Raw genomic sequence first — 23,703 nt, 5'->3', positions numbered from 1 at the left:
CAGCCTGTGTTAAGAATCAAAGGGTGCAGCTAGGGATATACTCAGACCACTTACGTGGGCCCTATCTGCAATTTCTTTAAAATCATTACTCACAGGTGTCATGTGACAGGCAGGCTATTCCATCCCAGTTCCGCCTTGCTCACAGGTTTTGTTACTAAAGGACTGGTTTATTTCTTTTATGAATTGCTAAGAATGTGTTCAAATTGCAATTTATGTGTTATTGAACCTAGTGTTCAGACTACAGTTGGTGTCACCACAAGATTTTGATTATATGTTTTCCTTAAGTGTATGGTTACTTCATTGCCATATAGTTGTATATACCTGTATATATTCTTCCATGTTTTTGCACTAACTGTTATGATGGAGTGTCTATTTGATGTCATGTGTTTTCTATGTAATAATACAAAATCATTTTTGAAAATGTACTAAATTTGTTGGGTAATATTTAATCCCGTGGCTACACGGCATGCTTTGGCTGTGTGGTTCCAAATTTTGTCATTAATAATCCTGATCAGCCACTTTGTTCTGTTTTGCAACTATTGAGGTCCAGGCTGACCAGTAGTAGGACCCCACACCTTTTTTGTGCACTGCGTGATTGAATCATGGCATGTCTGTTACATTGTGGTAGTAACAGGTAGAGCTCAGCCAGGCACCGCAGGCCTGCCGTGATCAGTGCGCTGATGCTTTCTTAGTCACTAAATAGTCTATTTCAGCAGCAGCCAGCAGCCAGCGCCACGTGCAGCTTGACAGTTGAGGAGGCACTGTATGCGTGACTTTGCATTTGAGTGCGGTGATGCGGACCACCGCACTGAAAAGCGTTTGTCTAACGCTTGATGTGTGGTACTTGGCAGGGCTGGGGAGGAGGGGTGCTAGTGAGAAAAATCTCTCCCGCTTTTGTCACAGGTGGCCCATATTGCAGGTCTGCTGAAAAAACGCACCCGTCAGGTAAGAAAACCGGACCCCAGGGGTCCAAAACCGTCCCCCACCCTTCCGGCCCACTGGGGAAAAATGCATGGTACTCGCTAAAACCAGTCTAGGCCTGGGGGAGGGAAGAGCTAGTGGAAAGGGAAACAAGTGCGGATTCCTAAGTGGCACTTAAAACACAGTATTTTGTAAAATAACCATGTTTTAGGACCTTCAAAACAGAGAGGTGTGTGAGTATGTGTGTTTTCTGTCTGAGTGTGTATTTACAATTCCACAGGGAAATCCAACAGACACCTTCCCATACCCTACTCAAAGCTCCTTAATACCCAACAATTTATTAAATAATGCATTTATTAGGAAGGTGTAAAACCTCAAACATTCCCCCCGAAGCTACGCCCCTGCACAAAGCCATTCTTTTCACTCTCTAAACAGAATCACAGCATCTAGGATGGTCAGAACAGACATCAATGCTAAGCGAATATTTACAAGTAGGGGTAGTCAGATGTTTCTTTTTCTCTTAAAGTTGGGAAAGCAGTGACCAGTAAGGGCAAAATCCCGTAAGTAACTGTCTAAACCAACATTCTTTTCCACTTTAAAACATACCAGTTCTAGACTGGAACTGGATTGCACAACCAACCTATAATACAACCCATCCCCTTATCCCAAGCATTGAACAACTAAATGAAAAAATACATTTAACGAGAAATAAACCAACAATTAGTTACAAATAGCATATACAATGGCAATAGTCCACAATGTGCCATGAAGCTTATAACACACCTTAAAACCAAAAACAGCTGGGCATAAATGCATAAACTAAATCACATGTGGGGTACCTACTTATGCAAAATATAATCTGTCAATTTTGCAGGTACTTTCTTCTGGTGCTCTGCCCTTCGGCACATTCCTTCCTGTGGTGTGCATTGATTACATTTGCTGGCAGATGTCGGTGCCCCACCCTACTCCAAACCCTACACTTGACCACATCACTCCTGTTACCTTTCTTTCCATCTTCTACTATTACTGTGAATGTAATAATCTCCTTGATCTTCTTTGGTACAGACCATTTTGATGTACCCTTCTTTACATCATCCAACGGCCTTGAAAGCACCCAGTCTCCATCCTTCAATTCCAATGTTTTCCTATCTCCTTGATCAGCTCTATACTTGTTCTGTTTGTCTCGCAGTGTGTCTCGCTGCTTTTGATCCTGTACAAAAAAACAATCTTTATTATCATCAAGGATCAAGGTGCGTGGACCCCCATTTCAACAGTGGCGACAAGCGGACAACCAGTGAGGAGAGTAAGAGACCAGAAGGGCAGTCAGATAATTGAAGTACAGATCCCGATAAGTGGCAGCATAGTAGGGGCAATATGTGGTGCAAACTGCAGTGGCCAACTAACAACAGCCCTGGTGCTTATATTTTTACAAATTAAGCACTGCTGTGATCCCTTGAAGATCGCTTGAAACTGTGTTTCCTCAATAGCAGGAAGTGAACTTTACCTTTTTGCTGATTGGTTATTCAGAGACCAACGCGATTGGATGATCAGATCTGCATGCAGGTTGCCTGGGATTCTGCTGTAACAGAGTACCTTGGTGCAGCTTCTTCATTGACCAATGTGGCTGGGTGATAACAACTTCAAGCAGATATGCTGGTATTCTGCTACAACAGAATACCTTGGTGGAGTGTCTTTTATGGTGTATTGGACCAAGATATTGGAACCTGCTTAACCGACATCGCAGAAACTAGTGACTACTTTTCTTATGAAAGTGTTCTGTTTTGTCCATGAGATGATGGTGACCACTTTTATTTTGCTACATTAGTATTAATCTTGTTCTTATTGCAATTTGTGTTGGTTGTGATTTGTGTGATCATTCTTTCGATATATTAGCCTTATGCTTAAGCAAGACATTATTATATAGTAGATTTCACCTCCACCCCCTTTTCTTGCCATTCCAGGTGATCCTGTCATGACTTGGGAGGACTGGCAAGAATTTTTTGAGACATATTTAGAGGCAATAGATGGAGATGTTTATGTAGCAAAAAGAAAGCTGGCTTTACTTAGACAGCTTTTGCGGTGGAGGGTAGAAAGGCGTTAAACACTTCCACTATTTAATAGCAGGGGGTGGTAATGGTGATACAGATATGGACCTTGAAATTTATGATGAGTATGTGGTGGCAATGAACGCACAGTGAGAAAACAGTGGAAGAAAGTTGAGTGTGGTGGTTAAAAGACAACATTTTTTTCTAGGGCACATTTCACTGTTGAATCTGTAGATTAGCATGTTGCTGTTTTGAGAACTTTAGCGACAACATGCAAGTTCAGAGATCTGCAAGAAGAGATCATTAGGGATCGGTTAAATATCCAAACTTCGAATTTAAAGAGCCAGCAGAAGCTATTGAGCAAGAAGGAGCCAACGTTGGAAAGGTTCATAATCATTCCAAAACGTATAGAGAACACTTCACATTATGTTGAAGAACTGAAAAGTAAAGAGGGAGTGTACAAGGTTGACAGTGCAAAAAAAAATCAGTAGATCAATTTGAAGTGAGGGACCAATTTAAATCTGGAGTCCCGTCCAATTTTGAGAAGAAAACATGCTATGACTGTGGGAGTGAAAACAAAACCACTGGGTATGGGCTCCCACAGGCATCGCTTGCCACAAGTGTATAATAAACAAAAAAGTTGCAAATGCCACTAATTTCCAGATTGAACGTTAGTTGCATAAACATACGAATGAAACAATATGTTAATTGAATTGAATTCCACTTATTTTAATTTCTTTATATTTTCAATTGAACACTTCTATTTTGAAAATAATTTTCACAAATATTCTACAAATGTTAAAAACCTGGTGTGCACAACAAATATCATATACAGTGCTTACAAACTCATTGAATATTTACAGTGTTTATACACCTTACTCACCATTCAATCTTCATTCATACATCACTCAATCCACTACAAACCACAACGACTAACAACAAAACATAATTGATTCGAAAGATGCTGTAATGAATCTCCAGCAATCAAAAGCCAATATTTTTTCACAATGAATTGAATATATACAATTATTCCTTTGTCGATAAATCAATTATGATTTTTGGCTGTTAAAGGGTCTACGCGTTTCGAACTACCGTTCTTGCGTAGTTCTCATCAGGACCAATCTGTAATGAAAGAACAAAAAATCTATTTGAGGGGGGATCCAATGTGTCTACGCTGCCTTACCCCAAAACTCAAGCGACCTCACCTACCTCGCGCTCAACTGAGCCAGCTGGAGAAGTTGTGATCCCAGTCTAGAGAATGCATCAAAAAAATCACAGTCAGAAATAAAACATTACATGAATCTCTCATCATCTCATGCAACCCTTACATTCATGCCCCTGACTTACTTGGGGATGTTCGATAGCGTTTCGGACTGGCCTGACTCGCCTGTCTGTAAAGAGGGGCACAAATGCATGCCTTCAGTTACTAACAACCCTGAGTGTATCTCTTGATTCAAACAACGAGAAATTGGGCGCGCTGCTTACCTGTTCGGGGAGGTCAGGCGCGTTGTATGTTTGAGAAAATCTATCGCCACGTTTTTTTCTTTTGTCTTTGTCGGTGTCAGTTCTGTGTAAATGGAACCAACACGAAAGGTTGGCAGCCTCCCTAAGATTTAACTAGTTTAGAAGCGGCGGTAGTTGCTGTTTGTTGCGCGGGTTGGCACTTACTTGATGGATCGTGGCTGTAACCCGTCTGTCTCCACGGGCGTCCAAACGCTGCACTGATTGTTTGCACTTCCTGGTGCCCATGGGTTTCTGGGAAGTGTAGTTCTCGACCTTAGTGCCATTTATGATGTCAAAATAACGCAAAAACTTTATTGTTTTGTTCAAGATTATTAATGTCATCTTGTCTTTGATGATGCAGACGATGGAAGTTATGCATGCAACGGCGGTTCATTACCATTTTCTACATGGTTGCGCTGGTTTATATGACCGATGTTTTTGATGGAATGGATGCATGGATGTGGGAAGACTTATAGTTTGAAAATCTCAGACAGTTCATTCAATCCTGCAAACACAGTATTGAATTTCAAAATGAGCATTGCCTCTTTTTTAATTAGTTTTGCATCCAAATCGCCTCCTCTTATGTCATTTTCCACTTTGGAGATTACTGTCCAGGTTAATTCATTTTCTTGATGATTTTTTTCTTTCCAGTGATTAACCAAGGGGGCATTGGCGACATTGTTTTTGATTCTGGATTTATGCTGTTGTATCCTCACGCGAACCTCTTGGTTGGTTTTCCCAATGTACAAGAGGTCACATGGGCACAGAACACCATAGACCACATACCGAGTTTTGCAATTGGAGAAAGTGTCATGTTTCCAATGAATTGCATTATATGAGAAAACTTTGCCTTCTTTCGTGGAGTCACAACATGAACAGTTGCCACATTTATGGTGGCCTTGAATGGGAGGCAAGCGTAGCATATTGCGTAAGTCTGGCTTTTTTGTCGTTGGCAGTGCCGCTCTTACCAAATGATTGGAGATGCTATGGTTTTTTCTAAATGCGAACAGCGGTTCCTTTTGAAACATTTGGTCCAGATTTTTTACCAGGTGCCAGTTTTGTTTGACTAGTTTCTTCAGTGTGTTCGAATTTGGGCAGAAGGTTGATACAAATACCATTCTATCCGTGATCTTTTTTGGTCTCTTTTCCAACAAACATTCTCTTGGCGTCCACCAAGCTCTTTTGCAGGATTTCTTGAGGAGTTTCTTTGGATATCCTCGTTGTTTTAAATTGTTGGTCAAGACCTCCGCATGCCTTAGATATTCTTCCTTTTCTGTGCAGTTGCGGCGGATACGGAGGTACTGCCCATAGGGCAAATTTTCCTTTAAACTCCGCGGGTGGTTGCTTCCAAAGTGTAAAGCTTTGTTTCGGTCTGTCGGCTTTTTATATAACATTGTCACTAGACCACCCATGGAGGGGTAGACCTCCATGTCTAGAAATGGCATCTTATCTTGTGAATAGTCCAAACTAAAATGGATGGCAGGTACCCTGTTATTGATCCATTCGTGGAAGTTTTTTAGATTTTCTTCTGACCCTGTCCAAACGAAGAACACATCGTCTATAAAACGATACCAATGGGTTATCCATTGGGAGAACGGATTGTTGTTGTAGACAAATGTTTCCTCATATTTTGCCATAAACAGAATTGCTAATTCCGGGGCAAAGGGGCATCCCATAGCCACTCCTCCTATTTGAAAGAAGAATTCCCCATTGAAATTAAAGTAATTTTTTCTGAGAGCGAATTCTGCAAGTTTTTTTATGAACGATGTTGGCACTTTGTGTGGTCGTTCACGTTCCTCTAAGTATACTTCAAGGACATTGATGCCTTCATCCTGTGGTATTTTAGTATACAGGGACGTGATGTCCATGGTCACCATAAAATCACTGTTTCTGTCAAACTGGATGGTAGAAAGCTTATTTAGAAAGTCAGTGGTGTCTTGTAGGTATGATCTAACCTGATGCAAAAAAGGTTTTAGAAAGAAGTCCACAAATTTGGAAATCAGTTCTAGTAAGGATCCACATCCTGATACTATTGGGCGGCCATGGGGTGCAGATGCATCCTTATGTACTTTAGGCAATACATATAAAATGGGTGTTCTCGGGTGTTTTGTTCTCATGAATTCCAATTCTTTTTTTCCTAGGAATCCCTGTACGGCACTTTCATCCAAAAAGGCAAATAATTCGTTTTTTAAGTCAGATGTCGGATCTTTCAGAATTTTCCGGTAACATGTGGTGTCCTCCAATTGTCTGGTGACCTCTTGTATGTATAGTTCTTTATCCCAAATAACTATTGATCCACCTTTGTCGGCCTGTTTGATAATGACAGAAGTGTCTGATTTTAAATTGGTTAAGGCAACTGATTCAGCTTTTGAGATATTGTATTTGATCCATTTCTTGTTGTTCTCCATTTGGGCTATAGCTGATAATACAGTGCGTTCAAATGTGATCAATTCTTTCGGGATTTTGTTGGTTGGTGGACAAAATGTTGATTTATTCCGTAAACCTGTTGTTTCCGTTGTCATTTGGTAGGTATTTTCTGAAAAAAACAATTTCAACCTTAATTTCCGGCAAAATTCAATGACCTCTGTTTTAAGTTTGATGAAGTCTGTATATTTGGAAGGAACAAATGTTAATCCTTTGCTCAAGATGAATTCTTCATCTTTTGTCAGAATTTTTCCAGATGAATTAAATATGGGTGAAGGCATTAATTTTTGTAATTTTGCCGTCTCGTTGACATTTCCCATGGTTGGGGGGTATTCCTTGTCTTGCCTCGTTGTTTTGTCTGGCCTCTGCCTAAAAAAGGGCCTTGGTGTTGTTGCTGAAATCCTTGGTGTTGTTGTTGATGACCACCTCTTCTGTTATAGTTGCTTTGGTGGGTGGAATTGTCCCCTTCACTTGAGCTTCCCGATGACGATGTATCCGAAAAGGTTATAAATTTGTTGTAGGATCTGCCCTGGTATTGTGATAGATGTTTTTTTGATTCAGGTCTGGAATAAAAGTCTGCTTGGAGAAAAGGATACACTTTTTCTAAATTGAAATTAAGTTTGTCCTTTTCGAATTGTGCCGTCTTTTGATTCACAGTGTAATCTTTGAATTCTCCAATTTCCTTCTGAACTTTTTCCAGTAAAGTTTTGGCATCCGTGATTAATTGATTAGTGGAGATTTCTCGTTGTTTGAATCAAGAGATACACTCGGGGTTGTTAGTAACTGAAGGCATGCATTTGTGCCCCTCTTTACAGACAGGCGAGTCAGGCCAGTCCGAAACGCTATCGAACATCCCCAAGTAAGTCAGGGGCATGAATGTAAGGGTTGCATGAGATGATGAGAGATTCATGTAATGTTTTATTTCTGACTGTGATTTTTTTGATGCATTCTCTAGACTGGGATCACAACTTCTCCAGCTGGCTCAGTTGAGCGCGAGGTAGGTGAGGTCGCTTGAGTTTTGGGGTAAGGCAGCGTAGACACATTGGATCCCCCCTCAAATAGATTTTTTGTTCTTTCATTACAGATTGGTCCTGATGAGAACTACGCAAGAACGGTAGTTCGAAACGCGTAGACCCTTTAACAGCCAAAAATCATAATTGATTTATCGACAAAGGAATAATTGTATATATTCAATTCATTGTGAAAAAATATTGGCTTTTGATTGCTGGAGATTCATTACAGCATCTTTCGAATCATTTATGTTTTGTTGTTAGTCGTTGTGGTTTGTAGTGGATTGAGTGATGTATGAATGAAGATTGAATGGTGAGTAAGGTGTATAAACACTGTAAATATTCAATGAGTTTGTAAGCACTGTATATGATATTTGTTGTGCACACCAGGTTTTTAACATTTGTAGAATATTTGTGAAAATTATTTTCAAAATAGAAGTGTTCAATTGAAAATATAAAGAAATTAAAATAAGTGGAATTCAATTCAATTAACATATTGTTTCATTCGTATGTTTATGCAACCAACGTTCAATCTGGAAATTAGTGGCATTTGCAACTTTTTTGTTTATTATGACTGTGGGAGTAGCAAACACATGGCTACCTCCAACAGTTGTCTAGCTGTTAAAGTAAAGTGTTTTAAGTGCAAAAAAGTGGGGCACTTTTCTAGGATGTGCAAAGTTGATGGTCAGAAGAATGTGAATATGGTGTGGGAACCATTATTCTCATGTGAGAATATGATGAGAGAGATGGTCTCCAGCTATAAGGTGGAAGTATTAGAGTGTGCAATGCAGATGAAGTGCATAATACTGGTGGAAAGATGGGAAAGGTACCCGGTACTGATGTGAATGTTGTGGTAGAACATTACCACCCTCTTACATGCGAAGTAAAGATTTGTGGAAAAGTCATTGCAATGTCAGCTAATTCTTTTTCACTCTATACACTGATAGCGACACATGGGAAACGTTGGGTAAGGAGAATTTGGAAAAATAGCACCAAAGGAGTGCAGTGGGGCAAAATTACCTGTCTGAGGATGCTTCCTGGCAGAACTGTCCTTCAAAGGTAGAACGGTGGATGGGTGTGTCTTTGTTGTGGAGAGGGGTGGAGCATTATTGGGCTGGGTGAACAAAGGGCACTAGGAATAACATTGGATCCCTATAGTGCTGAGCAGGTCCTGTCATTGGTACAAAGTGAAAGCTTGCAATGGGTGCTGAAGTTTCCTGACCTGTTTAAGAAGGATTTATGTGCTTGAAGAAGTTTGTTCACAGAATTATACTGAAGGAAATATATTTACCAGAGGTACATTTGGTGCTGAGTGTGCCATTTGCTTTGAGAAGTATGTTGAAGGATGAACTGGTGAGCAGACCCGGAAGCAGAGAACGGCCCGGGACCAGGGTTCAATTCCCGACGCGGCAGGGTCGTGGACCAAGGTCAGCGGACTCGATAATTCTCGCCTCGGTGCCTACTCTAACCAGGGATCACACTCGGCAACTCTGGGCATTAAGCTTGCCTCATCTCTACAACAGCCCCCCACAGACGCCGGGGATGCCTGGTTTCACCTTGGAGATACCCAGAAGGGACCATCTCACAGGGAAAGCCAGGACGGGTTCCCCAGCGGTCTTCAGCGCCGGGACGCTTACGGGCAGCTGTGCGCTTTACAAGTCCCATACTTTACAGAACATGAAGGTTATAGAACCTATCAAATCATCAGAATGGTTGAGCCCATCAGGATTGCCGATAAGCCAAATGCGAAGATCAGGATGTGCAAAGATTTTAGGCATCTGAATAACAACATTTGGGTGGATCGGCATCCCTTGCCGAATATAAATGAAATGTTGGCTAGTGTGAAAGGTTGACCATACTATTCCACCATTGACTTGTCTAATGCATACCACCAAATAATGTTACACCCTAACTCTAAACATCTGACCTCATTTGTAACCCCAGAGGGAGCCTTCAGGTTCGTGCAGATGCAGTTCGGGTTACCTTCGGCATCAGTTGTTCTACGCATAATGCAACGGTTGTTAGGAGGTCTGAATAATGTAATGTACTTTCAAGACGATGCACTATTATGAGAGATGGACATAGAAGATCATGATGGACGCCTGTGTGAGGTTTTGGAAGCTTCGGAAAAGGTAGGAAGCAAAAAGTGCATATTTGCTGTGAAGGAAGTGGAATATCTGGGTCAGAAGGTTTCGGGCAAAAATATTAGGCCAAAGACAAAGTTATTGGAGGCAATTGAGAGGGCACCGATATGGCAAGACAAGGAGCAGCTCAGGTCGTTCCGCAACATTTGTAGATCACTTTGCTCACAGAGTGCAACCCATGCGAGAACTGATGAAGAAGGGGGTAAGGTATGAATGGACACCCGAGTGACAGTAATCATTTGATGACATAAGGAGATGTATTGTACAGTCTCTGGTACTCAAATCCCTTGATACTATTTATCACAGCATTGAATACAGTGATGCTAGCATGTATGGACTAGGAGCTGTCCTGATGCAAGTGGAGAAGTGACAAAAAAGGATAGTGGCATTTGCTTCCTGCACGCAGAGAGACAGGGAAAATAATTACTTCACCATAGAAAAGGAAGCTCTGACCTGTTGGCGCGGTGTTCAGCACTTCCAGAACTATGTGTGGGGAACAGAATTCGAGCTCAGAACGGACCACAAATCATTGGTGGATATGTTCACCACAAGGGGCGCAAGTAGGGCCATGCCCCGAATTGCTAAGTGGTTGTATGGATTGCAGGAATTTTTATTCAATGTCTGCTATGTTTCAGGCTTGAATTACGTCAATGTGACTGTCTGTCATAGTTGCCAATTCCTGCTGAAGCAGTTGATGATGAAATTGTTTGGGTGGTGGCTTATGTGGTCAAGTCAAAAAGCCATTACAGAAGAGGAATGGAAACAAGATGTGGAGACAGATTTTGAGTTGCAGAAGATAATGGTACTTTTACCACAGCATACAACCTGGAAGCAGGGTCTGGATCCTAGTTTGTCCAATTATAAAATAGTGTGGTCTGAGTTATCATTCCTGGATGGTGTTGTTAGGTGGGGGCACATGGGACAAGTTGTTTGTGCCGAGAACTTTGAGATAAAAACTGATGGTGACATTACTTGAGGGTCATGGTGGCATATCCACCATGGAAAGAGAAGTGAAACTGAATGTTTGGTGGCCTGGTTTGGTTCGAGATGTTGAGAGTTTTGTGAGGGGTTGTTTAGTGTGTGCCTGTAGTGAAAAAACTCATTTGTGCTGGGAAGCTTCCGTCATTCCTATAGACCTCCCGGAGAAGACATGGCAGAAGGCGGCGGTAGATGTATTCAGGGCGTAGAAGAAGGAAGTTTGCCATAATGCTCATGGACTATTTCTCAAAATGGCATGGAGTGGCATTAGTGAATGATGTGAAGTCCAAGATGGTAGCGGAGTTCTGTGAGGAAGTGTTCCATAGAGAGCAGTACCCAGAAGAGGTGGTGAAAGATAATGGCCCTTGGTTTGTGTGAATTTGAAGAATATCTGGCAACAAATGGAATGAGACATAGGAGAACTGCAATAGGACATCCTCGTGAAAATGGACTAGTGGAAAGGTTGAATAGGGTGCTGGGAGAGAATGTACAGATGGCAGTTCAAAATAGTCTCGAGTGGAAGAGTGAGATAAAAAAATGGTTTGGAGTTACAGAACAACGCCGCATTTTACCAAGGAAATGTCACCATTTCAATGTTAGCTGTCTGTGTGCCATGCTGTAAGACAGTACCCCATTGCATGTGTAGAGGAAGGGCATCAGAGGTGGATGTGGCTGAGATGCGACATACTGTGCGAGAATAACAGAAGTATAGAGTTGATCCAGGAGAAAGGAAAACTTTGGAATTAAAGGATGGACATTGGGTGTGTGTAAGACTGTTGGGTGGTGTAAAGATGGGTACATCAAAATGGTCTGTACCCAGAAAAATCAAGGATAATAATAAATTCACAGTACTATTAGAAGAAATGGAACATGAGTGCTGTGGTCAAGTGTAATGAAAGGGAGGTTTTGGAGTGGAGTGGAGCACAGGCATCTGATAGCAAATATAATCAAACCATGCCACAGAAAGGAATGTGCCAAAGGACTGAACGCCAGAAGCAAGTACCTGTAAAATTGACAGATTATGTTTTGTGTAAGTGGGTAGCCAACGTTTGCTTTGGTTTTATGGTGTGTTATAAGCGTCATGACACATTGTGGACTATTGCCATTGTATATGTTATTTGTTGCCACATGGTCCTTTTGTACAGGCATGACCAGTATTTTTATGTTCCCCAGATACAACTATTTGGAAAATCACCTAGAGTTGATAATTCCCCCCCTTATCAGTCCATACGTTAAACAGTAAACAAAAGAACTCCTTTTAAAATGTGCTCTATAGCTATCTTAATGATCCTTGACAAATAATTAAAGAAAACAAAGACAGAAAAGCCAGGTTAAAAATTAACGCAGGTGATGTTATATAAAGTTCTGTTTAAGTTTCATGTCTGGGTCTTTGCAGAATCTTAAACCGTGAACAAATTCCCATAATTTTCTCTGGGAAAGGAGGCAACTCTAGATGTGCCACTTATGAATGGTGGTACAACACATCCTGTCACTGGAAACATCTAAGGAATGCAATGGCGTAATTCAAAATAATGCCCACCCCCCGCATAATAGGATGAAGGGCCCCTAAGTCTCCTATATCGCGCAAAATTTGACCTCGGGCCGAACAAAGTCCCTTTGAAGGGTTGTGGGTCCCCTGGCAGTTTGGGCCTCATTATAAAGGTACTGTTGACAGAGATTTTGCTTATTTTGTCCATTGATTCACCTTGCAGATAAATTATTCAACCAAAATAATTGACACATTTTTGTATTCGTCTATACACACAGAGCAGCCATGTCTGCCTGCAGGTGGGAAATATTTATCTGTTTCTTATAAAATCCCTTTCTACCCTAATGTTACCGACCAGTCATAGAAAATTCTCCCTCCTTGCGGAGGGTAGTATGTTTTGACATTATTCCGCCTGGAAATAGAGGTAAAGTTACAGACACAATTTATGCCTTAGGAGCAGGACTTATGCATCTGAATCTGGATTTGTGCCCTTCCTGAAATAGGGGGCTTAATTATTATTAGAACATTGGAATGTTTGGACCTCCATTGAAAACAAAGCAGTGCTCCGGGCTTCTAATGGCCGGTAAAAGCCCAGAGCTCCAACATTCCAGATTTGTCATTCACAGCTGTTGCTGTGAACAAAGCCTTCATGGAGCCTGAGGGGATTTCAACACCTTCGGGCTCCATTAGGCCTTTGTTTTATTTGCAAGAACATTCTGCTCTCTAGTGGCGGAATGATCTAATAGCCCGCCTTAGCTGGGCTACACCGGCATTAAAGTCCCGTCCCTTGTTAAAGGCCCTCGCCTTCGGCTCAGTCCTTTATTGGGTGGTATAGCTAGCTACCGCTGGCTATAAGACTATAATGGTTCTTGCTTCCTGAAAAATGTAGCATTGTTTTTGTTTGTTTTCAATAAATAGAACAAACGGGAGATCACACATTCTGATCTCAAACGGGTGCCTACGCAACAAACAACTGTTAGCGCAACAGAGTATATTTTTACTTTGCAGACAAATAAATAATGAAGACAACACTCTAGCCATTATGGAACAAGCAGGAACATATCGGTTTGGAATGTGTTGTAATATTAACAGACTCAGGACCCTTAATGAGTGTTTGACTCCACGCCAGTCCCCAAAGTGCTTTTAGCTGCTGGAGCCCTAACCAGCAGGAGCAGGAGTTCAGACTTTGACGTTGGATTTTAACAGCTTTCTGTGTGTATTTTTAATGCTCGCAAATAGGGTCAGAGAAGAGAGCGCTGAAGGAAAATATTTGTGTAATTTGTTTTTGTGATCACACGCGCTGAATCGCAAAACGTTGATTACTTGCATAGGTCAGTGCTTGTGTTCTGCAAAAAAGAAGGGGGTTCCCCAGGGGATACAGTATACAGGGCAGGTGGGGGGGGAAAGGCCCAAAAAGAAAGAAAAGAGCCTGCCGTGGGGGGCGTGGCTTCGCGGGCGACGATGGCGGTTGCAGCTTGCTAGAGCTCCCGCCGGCCCGACATTAATCCGGCCGATTATCCTGGTCCCCGAGCCCAAACTACAACCCACGTGTGGGGCAAGTGCGATTGAAGGTGTCGGGAGTCCTCCGGTGCCATCGGCGGAGCTCCTGGTCTGATCGGTGAAGCTGCACCGCCGTGATCGACGTGAGGCCTAGTGCGTAGCGGTGAAGCCGGGGCCTCGATTTTGGCGCCTCCCGGCCGGAGGGCCTTCACGAGGGTCGGCCGACCCGCCGATCTCCCTGGACCTGGACTGTCCTGGAGGCTGAGGGGGGGCGGGCGTTCCCGCAGCTGCCTCGCCAGAGGGTGCAGCGGTGCCTGGTGCAGGGGGACCGCCCGGACAGAAGCAGCGGCCTGTTGGATCCGGTGCAGCCGGGGACTCGAGTTTCGTGGTCCCCGCCCATCGGGATCGACGTTGGCCTTTGACCACATTCGGACCACAGCGAGGCCTAGGGAGCTGAGGCCCTGGGTGTGCGGACCCGCCTGGATGGTTGGGCCACCGCGACTGGACTTCTGTGGGCGACAGACTGGAGTGTGGCGGGACGGGCCTGCGAAGGTCGGTCGGGTGCCGGTACTGCCCTGAGGCGGCCATTACACAGTGAGTGCCACCCGGGACCCTGACATTGGCATTATTGGTGGTTGGTTCCGGGCGGCAGGCGGCCGAAACACATAGGGCCCGCAGCACACGGCGAAAGGGGACAGACCGGCCAGAAGTGAGGGGGCCACGCAGCTGAGAGACCACGGGGCCGTTGACGACGGGGGTGCGGTCCCCGGAGACTGATTTGGAAGCCGCAGGCCTGCGGCCCGGCCGGGGAGCTGCGCCGGTGCTGGTGTGGGGGCGCCTGCACCCCCGACGGGACAAATAGTTGGGTTGGCCACTATCAGACGCTGCAAGAGTAAAGTGTCTGTGTTGGTGTACCTACTCTTATCATAAGTGGCTCTCACGTGGACTACTGCCATGACCAGAGGAGGTGGTGGTTCCACCAAGCAGGGGACCATAGATAAATTTACGGGGCCCAGTGGGGGTCCCGGGCCCTCAGGAGGAGGACATGGCGTGGGGCCGGATAATGCGGCGCTTATGGCAGCGATCACCCAGTCCGGAGACATGCTAGATGCCAAGATTGGTGCAGTGGGAGCAGATGTAACCCTGTTGCGCCAGGATTTAGGGAAAGCAGTAGCACGAATTACAGAGACGGAATCTAGGATTTCGGTGGTGGAGGACGACGTCGGTTCCCTAAAAAAGAAGATGGCGGCGATGGAAAACATTCAAAGAGGCCTGGCACTCCGCGTGGAAGACGCCGAAGGACGCGCACGCAGAAATAACAATTTCTCTCTCAGTGGCTGGAGAGCTGGCTGCCCCCGGGGGTTCTCTCCAACTGTTTTGTCATTGCGCGGGCCCATCGCGCCCTGACACAAAGGCCACCGGAGGGTGAGCGGCCCAGGGCAGTGATAGCTAGGCTTTTGAACTATCATGATAGGGACGCCATTTTGAAGGAAGCGAGGACCAGGGACTCTATTTTGTTCGAGAACCGTAAGATCATGATATTCCCTGACTATACTAGACTTGTGCAACAACAGCGTCACTCCTTCATAGCCGCCAAGGCGAAGCTGCGTGGCCTGAAAATCCAATATTCCCTGCTGTATCCGGCCCGCCTGAGGGTGGTGTTCCAGTCGCGGACGCTCTTCTTTGACACCCCGGAAGATGTGTTCAAATGGACAGACGAGACGGTGAGGATCAGGCCGACTGCCCAGCCGGGACTGAACCCAGGCTCTTCGAGAGGATCGTCGCAGGAACGTGGAGACCAGACGACCAGGAGCAGGAGGAACCGGAGGTCCAGATCACGGAAGCGTTCGGCCTCTGTCAGTGGGACACAAGATAGCGGGACAGTGGACTCGGACAACTCTGGAAAGGAACATTGAGGGCCCCCGGGGGGCTCTGCTTCTCAGTTGATGATACAAGCTCCAGCTGAAAGGAACTGTGTGGCCGGGTTCCATAGTTTGGATGCATAACCACTGCCTCTGTTGTTGGTTGAGATGACTTATTGATCAAGTGTGGGGTTGTGGGGTGGGGTTCGGGTGGCTGCTTACTAGGGGCTGCCATCCTCCTACTAGTGTGGGAGTTGACCGGGGGGAGGGGATGTTTTCACTGTTTTTCGGGGGTGGGGATCCATTGGCATGGTTGGTCCTGGGTTCTCTGTTTTGAGCCTGAGGCTGCCCATGCCGCGACAGGTACTTCAGAGTTCTATGAGGTATAGGGGAGGGGGGTGCGGGGCGGAGGAGGAGGGGGAGGGGGGGGTAGAGTTGGGGTTGGCTGGGGTCAGGGTGTGTATGGGTGGGGGGACTGTTGTTGAGGGGGGGACTTGGGGTAGGTGGGGAGGTCAACACGTGAGTTTTTCTAATATGTTGGTGTCGTTGCGAGGTGGGTGGATGTGGCGCACAGGGTCAATTTGGGTGGTTCCACTTGATTATGGCTGAAGCGTCCTCAGGGCTCCCCAGTGAGTCCATGCGTGTGATAACTTGGAATGTCAGGGGAATGCTCGATAAGATCAAACGAGGGGCGATATTGCGATGGGGGAAGAGGGAAGCTGCGGATGTGTTATTATTGCAAGAAACGCACATGTTGGGTACAAAAGTGCTTAGTTTACAGAGGTTTGGCTACCAACAAGTCTTTCATGCTGGATTTGCTAGGGGATCTAGGGGGGTTGCTGTCTTGGTGCACCGCAGGTTGGCCTATGTCCACGAGAAGCAATGGGCGGACCCGCAGGGTCGATACATCTTTATCAAGGGTATGGTGGGTACCAAACCGGTGGTTTTTGGCAGTGTCTATGCCCCCCCCATGCAGTGGTCCCTATCTGAGTGACTGTTCACGTTGTGGGAGGATATTCCAGAGTCCATGGCAGTGGTGGGAGGGGATTGGAACGAGGTGATGGATGTATGCATGGATCGCTTGCGACTGCGCGAGACGATGGCGGCTGATCCCCCTTCCCGCTTGACTGCGCTGGTGGATGGGATGGGCTGGGTGGATGTGTGGCGCCATATGCATCCTAAGGTACGAGAGTACACGTATGTGTCTGCGGTGCATGGCTCCTTCTCGAGGTTGGACTACGTGTTTGTGCCCGGTGTATGCCTGAGCAGAGTGCGGGAGGCCGAGATTTTGCCGAGAGGGCTCTCTGACCATTCCCCAGTGGGAGTTAGGGTTGACCTGCTTCAGAGACGCCAGCCGTTCCGGTGGCGGATGTCCTCGTGGCACCTCCAGCAGCAGGACTACGTCCAGCATTTACGCGGTGCGCTTGCCCATTACTGGGAAGAAAATCTGGTGAATGGTACAGATGCGGTGGTGGTTTGGGAGGCGATGAAGCCCACCATACGGAGCATTGACATAGCGTGGTGCACGGCGGCCCGCAGGCGACGCCGAGAGACCATTGCCGAGGCGGCCACGCTGGTGGAGTCCTTGGAACAGCGGTGCCGGAGAGGGGGAGATGAGAGTGGAGTGCGGTTGCTCTTGCAGGCGCAACAGACCTATGCGTCGGTGCTGCTTGATGAGGCTCGGCAGGCGTGGCTGGCTACACGGAGTAGGGTATATCAGTGGGGGGATAAATCCGGTACGATGCTTCATAGACTGTATCAGCGTACCTTCCAGCCGCTTACGCTACCGGGCCTCACTGCTGAGGACGGAGTGGTGATTACTGATCCGGGTGAGCTGGCAGCGAGCTTCGCCCACTACTTCGAGGTGCAATATGTTCCGCAGGATAGTCTGTCCGCAGAGGACGTAGCTAAATTCATCGATGACCTGCCGCCGAGAGCGGTCTCGGATGAGACCAGGGTAGCACTGGATCTCCCCCTTACGGCGGAGGAGCTGGGAGATGCACTGGGACAGCTCAACTCTGGAAAAGCACCTGGGCCAAGTGGCTTCCCGAGTGAATTTTATAGGAAATTCCAGCTCCAGTTGGGGCCTCATTATCGAAATGCATTGGAAGCGGCACGCGCGCAGAGTAGGCTGCCCCCTGACTGGCGCCATGCCGAATTGGTAGTTTTTCAGAAGCCGGGCAGACCCCCGGATCGTCACGACTCCTACCGTCCGATCTCGTTGCTCAACATTGATGCTAAAATACTTGCCAAGGCGTTGGCGAACCGGCTGCTCCCGTATGTGACGGATCTAGTTCACCCTGACCAGGCCGGCTTCATGCCACATAGGGCAACGCGGCATAACATCCGACGGGCGCAGGCAGCAGTAGATGCTAGGGGGGCCACGGGGGAACGGGCGGCTTTGCTGCTGGCGGACATCGATAGAGCGTTTGACTCTGTTAGTTGGGAGTACTTATTCGCGCTTCTGCCCCGTCTCAATCTGGGCCCGGTGTTCATCTCCTACATAAAATTGCTATACACAGATATCACTGCTTCGGTGCGGGTCGCCGGGGCGGTCTCGAAAGAGTTTCCAATTGGCCGGGGGACCCGACAGGGGTGCCCGCTCTCCCCGTATCTATTTGCGCTCGCTATGGAGCCCTTGGCCTCCTGGGTGCGCATTGACGCACAGTTGCGAGGCTTTGAGTGGGGTGGGAACCTCACCGATAGGATTGCTTTATACGCAGACAACGTTTTATTCTTTCTTACGGAGTTACACAGGTCGGGGCCCCGAGTTTTGGACATTATGTGAATTTTTGGGGAGGTATCGGGCCTTCGTTTGAACCCACGCAAATCCACTCTGTGGGTGTTGGGTGGTGGGGCCGCGGCGGGTCCCTGGGCGTCAGCCTTGCAGGTGGCGGTCGGAGGTTTGAAATACCTAGGGGTATTCCTCTCGGAATCCGTGGATATTGCCTGGGAACGGAATATAGTGCCAGTTTGGGAAAGGGTTCAAACGGATGTAAAAACGTGGTCGCGGATGCCCTTGACCATTTTCGGTAGGTCAGCAATATTCAAAATGGTTGCGCTCCCGCGCCTCCTATATCAGCTGCAGAGCTACCCTCATCTAATTAACCCCCGGTGGTTCCGACAGGTCAACTCCGTCCTGGGCCGCTTTCTGTGGGCGGGAGGGGCAGCCAGGGTAGCGCTGCGAACATGCTTCCTCTCCACGTACTGCCGGGGTCTGGCCACGTCAGACCTCTTATCATATTATCAGGCCTCCCAGCTGCTGGTACTCAATGAGTGGTGGTATGGTGACAGGGGAGACCCAGCGTATGCCCTAGAGCCCTTGCTGATGGGGAAAAACACCCTCCATACGATCCTGTACTCTGCTAGGCTGCAGCGGGCGCTACCATGTGCTACGCGAGTTGTCTTTGAGGTGTGGAGACAGGCACTGCGTCGCATGGGCTGGTGGGGTCGACTGACGGCAGAGACTCCGTTATGGCACAATGGGCAACTGCCCGCACTGGCTACGTTGACGGGCTTTGATGGCTGGGATGCTATTGGAATCTCGTCATTGGGCCACGTAATGACTGGGGTTACCCTCAAATCGTTCCAGGAGCTCAGTACGGAGTTTCACATGCCCAAGACCCAGTTTTTCCGATACCTGCAACTGCGCCATGCGTTGACGCCTAGCCTCACGAACCTGGAGTTACTTCCGGAATTTAGCCCACTTGAAGCGAAGGTATTCATGGGAGACCTAGGGGATAAGAAAGTATCCCGGATCTATCAAACACTGGTAACTCACTGCTCATCCACCTTATTTTCTCTCAAGGAGGCCTGGGAGGGCGATGTTGGTCCCCTAGATGAAGACGATTGGAGGGAAGCTCTGGAGTCCCCGCGAGGGGCCGCCATCGCAATACGGCTCAGGCTTATTCAGTTCAGGTATTTGCATAGGGCATACTACACCCGGGAGAGACTGTGGAAGGCGGGACTGATTGGGTCTCCGGTGTGTCTGCGCTGTGGGGCAGAGATAGGCACGCTGCTGCATACAGTGTGGCCGTGTGTTGGCTTAGTCAGATTTTGGAGGGGGGTTTGGAGTTGCTTGTCGGAGGTATTGGGTTGGGATCTTCCCCGCACTCCTCGATTAGGGCTGCTCCATGTGTTGGAGGGAGTCGGTGGAAATATATACAAACGCCATTTATTGTTGTTGGGGCTTGTGGTTGCCAAAAGGGATCTGGCGCGAGCATGGAAAGGAGAGAGGGCCCCCCCCTGTGTGTGTGGAAGGCTGGATTAGATTATTTTATGGGACTGGAACGCCCGGTGTTCGAGGCGAGAGGATGTCCCCGGAAGCACTTTAAGATCTGGAAGCAATGGGCAGAGTATAGGGGTTTGATGCTGGACCCCCCAAGGGAACAAGAGGACGAACTACCGGTAGTAGATGTGGTACAGGCCTAGGCAGTGCGTCATGCCTACCCCAAAAAGACAACGACCAACCACAGATGATCTGGTGTACTCACGTGTCAGGGGTTAGGGTGGGATAAGGGGCGGGTAGTGGGAGGGGTTGGGTGGTTGCGGTGGGTGGGTGGAGGAGGGGGGGGGGTTCTGTTATTTGTCTTTTCTTGTAAGGAACTTGCATTACGGATAAAAATGTGTCATGATGCCTGGTGGTTTTCTCCTGACTGTGGGGAGCCGCATATTTCTTCTTGCTTACCTGCTCAATAAAAATGTTGTTCTGAAAAAAAAGAGCCTGCCGTGGATACAAGGGTCCAGTATTAGGATCCCGTGTGTATTTAATACCTATTTAGGACCAGAAAGCGGCGCCAATTTAGACAATTACAACATAGTCTGTTTTTTCTCTTTATTTTTTCATTTTTATAGTTTTTGGCTCACACAAGATGCAGTTCATATGAACTTGGTTGTATAGATTAAGCAATTTGATCAAACAGGATAACAATTCATAAATATTTCATACTTCACTGTGTAGTCCCGCACAATACTACACATACCTTGACATTCCTCATTCAAAACGCAATCATACTATCTCATGCATACTTAAAACTCAAGTTAAAAACCACATCTTGGTACATAGTGCCTGAATAGAAGGTCAGATGGAATTGCACTTAGGATATAGAGAGGTAACATTCACTGTAAAGCCAGATAGAAAAAGGGACTGATCCAACAGATGGTTCGGGATCACGGTCTTCAACACATTAGACGCCTACGAGCGTTTCGGTGCAGCGGCGTAGTCGGGCCACACCTTCATCAGGGCCAGGAGGTACCGTGGGGAGGGGAGCAACAATGTGATACAGAAAAAAGATTTTTTTATACAATACAATATATAAATGAATATATACGTTTTATACAACAGCATAAAGGGGAAACATCCTTTACAACGCAACTTTTACCACGCAGTGCCTTTACGACGCAACTTTTACAACGCAAACCATTACAACGCATTGCGCTGGGGGGCGCTCTAGGATAGGGAATACGTTTAATTTACTATCCAACACCTTCCCTAGTGTCCACGGGGACTGGAGTTGGAATAGTAAATTAAACTATTCACTATCCAGCACCCCAAAGCGCTATGCGTTGTAAAGGTTAGCAGTGTAAAAAACGCGTTGTAAAGGCATGCGATGTAAAAGCATGCATTGTAATGTCATACATCCGCATAAAGGCATAAATCATAACAGTTCATTATGAATAACCTTGGTTTTTTAGACTCAAATAACAGAGAGCATTCTGGTCCAGCTAGGTTTTCATATATATTTATATATCATGATGGTCATAGGGTTGACAACCTCTAGAGGCTCACAGGGAATTGGGAGGTTTCTCCATTAGGTTCTATACATTCATCCATTACAACTTCATTCATCCTTTTTTTAAATATATATATCTCTAGGATCATTCGCTACATAGGATTCAATTTGGGAGGGGGCCATATTCTATCTAGTTCCGTCACTGTTTTTATAGGGGCCCACGATAGTACTTTCCGCATAAGTCTCAGGATTTAGGTGGTTTTTATGCTGGTGTTTTCTCATAGAGATCGGGGGCTTACCAGGGCAATAGCGAGTGTTTGGTAGTGTAGATACGGAATCCCAACAATGTCCTACAGCTTTTAGGTCATTTATTAGTATGTTCAGGAGTACTTGGGTGTTCTTCCACAGTTCAGACGTTTCTCTGAGGGGGGAAAAAAAACTGACACATCAAGGAGAGTAGACAGGTAGAGAGAGGTCATAAATTATGAACGATCGCAAGTTCAAAACCCTATTCTGGGGATCCTACGATTAATACATTCGCAAAATCTTACCTGATATATTCACTAGGACTCCTCAGGCGGCTTGGCTGCGGCAGATCGTAGGTTAATCGGAAGGAGGAAAGCAGTATGCTCGTCTCATGAGGGTCGTTCCTAGGCATGGATTAAACTCTGTTTAAGTATGGAGGGGGGGAGAGAGTCGAGGGCTAACAGTACATTCTCTCATGGCAACTAGTCATCCTGTCTTCCTCTATGGAGGTACGGCGTATATGTAATCTCTATAGGTAGGTAATGGAATCAAGGGATTCGTTTTTTACCTGTTTGGGTAAATGCGCACTGGGCGTCTACGAGGTTCAGGAAAGCTGAGTCATAGGCCAGATAAGGAACAGGACGACGATCTTCTATTTCTAGCTGTAGTAAGAATACATAAGGGTTAAAATCATGCTGAATAGGGAGTTGCGTGATTAGTTAGGGGAAGGAAGAGACTCCATTCAAAAAGAGGAGACGAACGGTAATTATACTTTACCTCTGTAGGTGTTTTTAGACGAAGTTCCTCTTTATGACGATTTCCTAGCTGAGGTGCGATATCGAATCGGGGTCACGGGTCGACTTCTTCATCTGGGTAAAATAGTAAAAATGGACCGCCTGCTAGTTACGTGGTAGAAATAGAGGAGCTTAACAAGGTTACGAGGCAGTTATTACACGCCTGAAGTGGTAGGCTGCACACCCTTCCCCGTCAGGTAAGTTGTATGTTAAAAGAGGCTAGAGATCCCTTTAGTCTCCCGTATCTTGTGTCTCTCGGGTTCTTATCGTAGGGGCAAGATCTCTTTACTTACTTGTTCGTCAGGGCCAGAGCTCCGATCTCAGGGGGTCGTCATGCCGAGCCGCCGCCTCTTTCAGAAACGCCGGGTCCTTACTGCTGGCCTCTCCGCTCTTTAAATGAGCTCCGGGATGCGATCCAGCTGGGTGGCCATGGTAGTTTTTTGCTTGTGTTCTGACCAGATATGATGATGATGATGATGATAATAATAATAATAAGTATTATTATTGTTATTAATATTATTGTTATAATTATTACTATTGTTATAATTATTGTTATTGGTGTTATTAGTATTATTATAATAATTATTATTGTAATTATTGTTATGTTATGCTAAAATAAATTTGTAAAGTGCACATACACCGAGGAGGTTTCTTGGCGCTGCAATGTTTTAGAACCCGAGTCCAAGTGCGCAATTAGAAAGCCTGACGAAATAACCAAGTTTTAAGACAACTTCTAAAACTGGGGAGAGTGGTACAGAGGCGTATTCCGGGGGGGAGAGAGTTCCAAAACATAGGGGCCAGGTCAGCGAACCTGGCCCCACCAGTGCGCTTTAATCTGTAGGAAGGAGGGAGGAGGTACAGATTGAATAACAGGGGGGAGAGCGAGGAGCCCTGGGGGACTCCGCAGGAGATGCTTATTCTGGGAGCGATGAATGGGGCTGTACTTACTGCCTGTGATCGATTCTCCAAAAAGGAGATAATCCAGCCAAGGGCGGGTCCCGTGATTCCCGCGTCTCTGACACGATCGACCAGTAAATTATGGTTGACCGTGTCAA

This window comes from Lissotriton helveticus, chromosome 6, assembly GCF_964261635.1.
Source record: "Lissotriton helveticus chromosome 6, aLisHel1.1, whole genome shotgun sequence".
Taxonomy (NCBI): domain Eukaryota; kingdom Metazoa; phylum Chordata; class Amphibia; order Caudata; family Salamandridae; genus Lissotriton; species Lissotriton helveticus.
Note: the sequence above shows the minus strand (reverse complement) of the source record.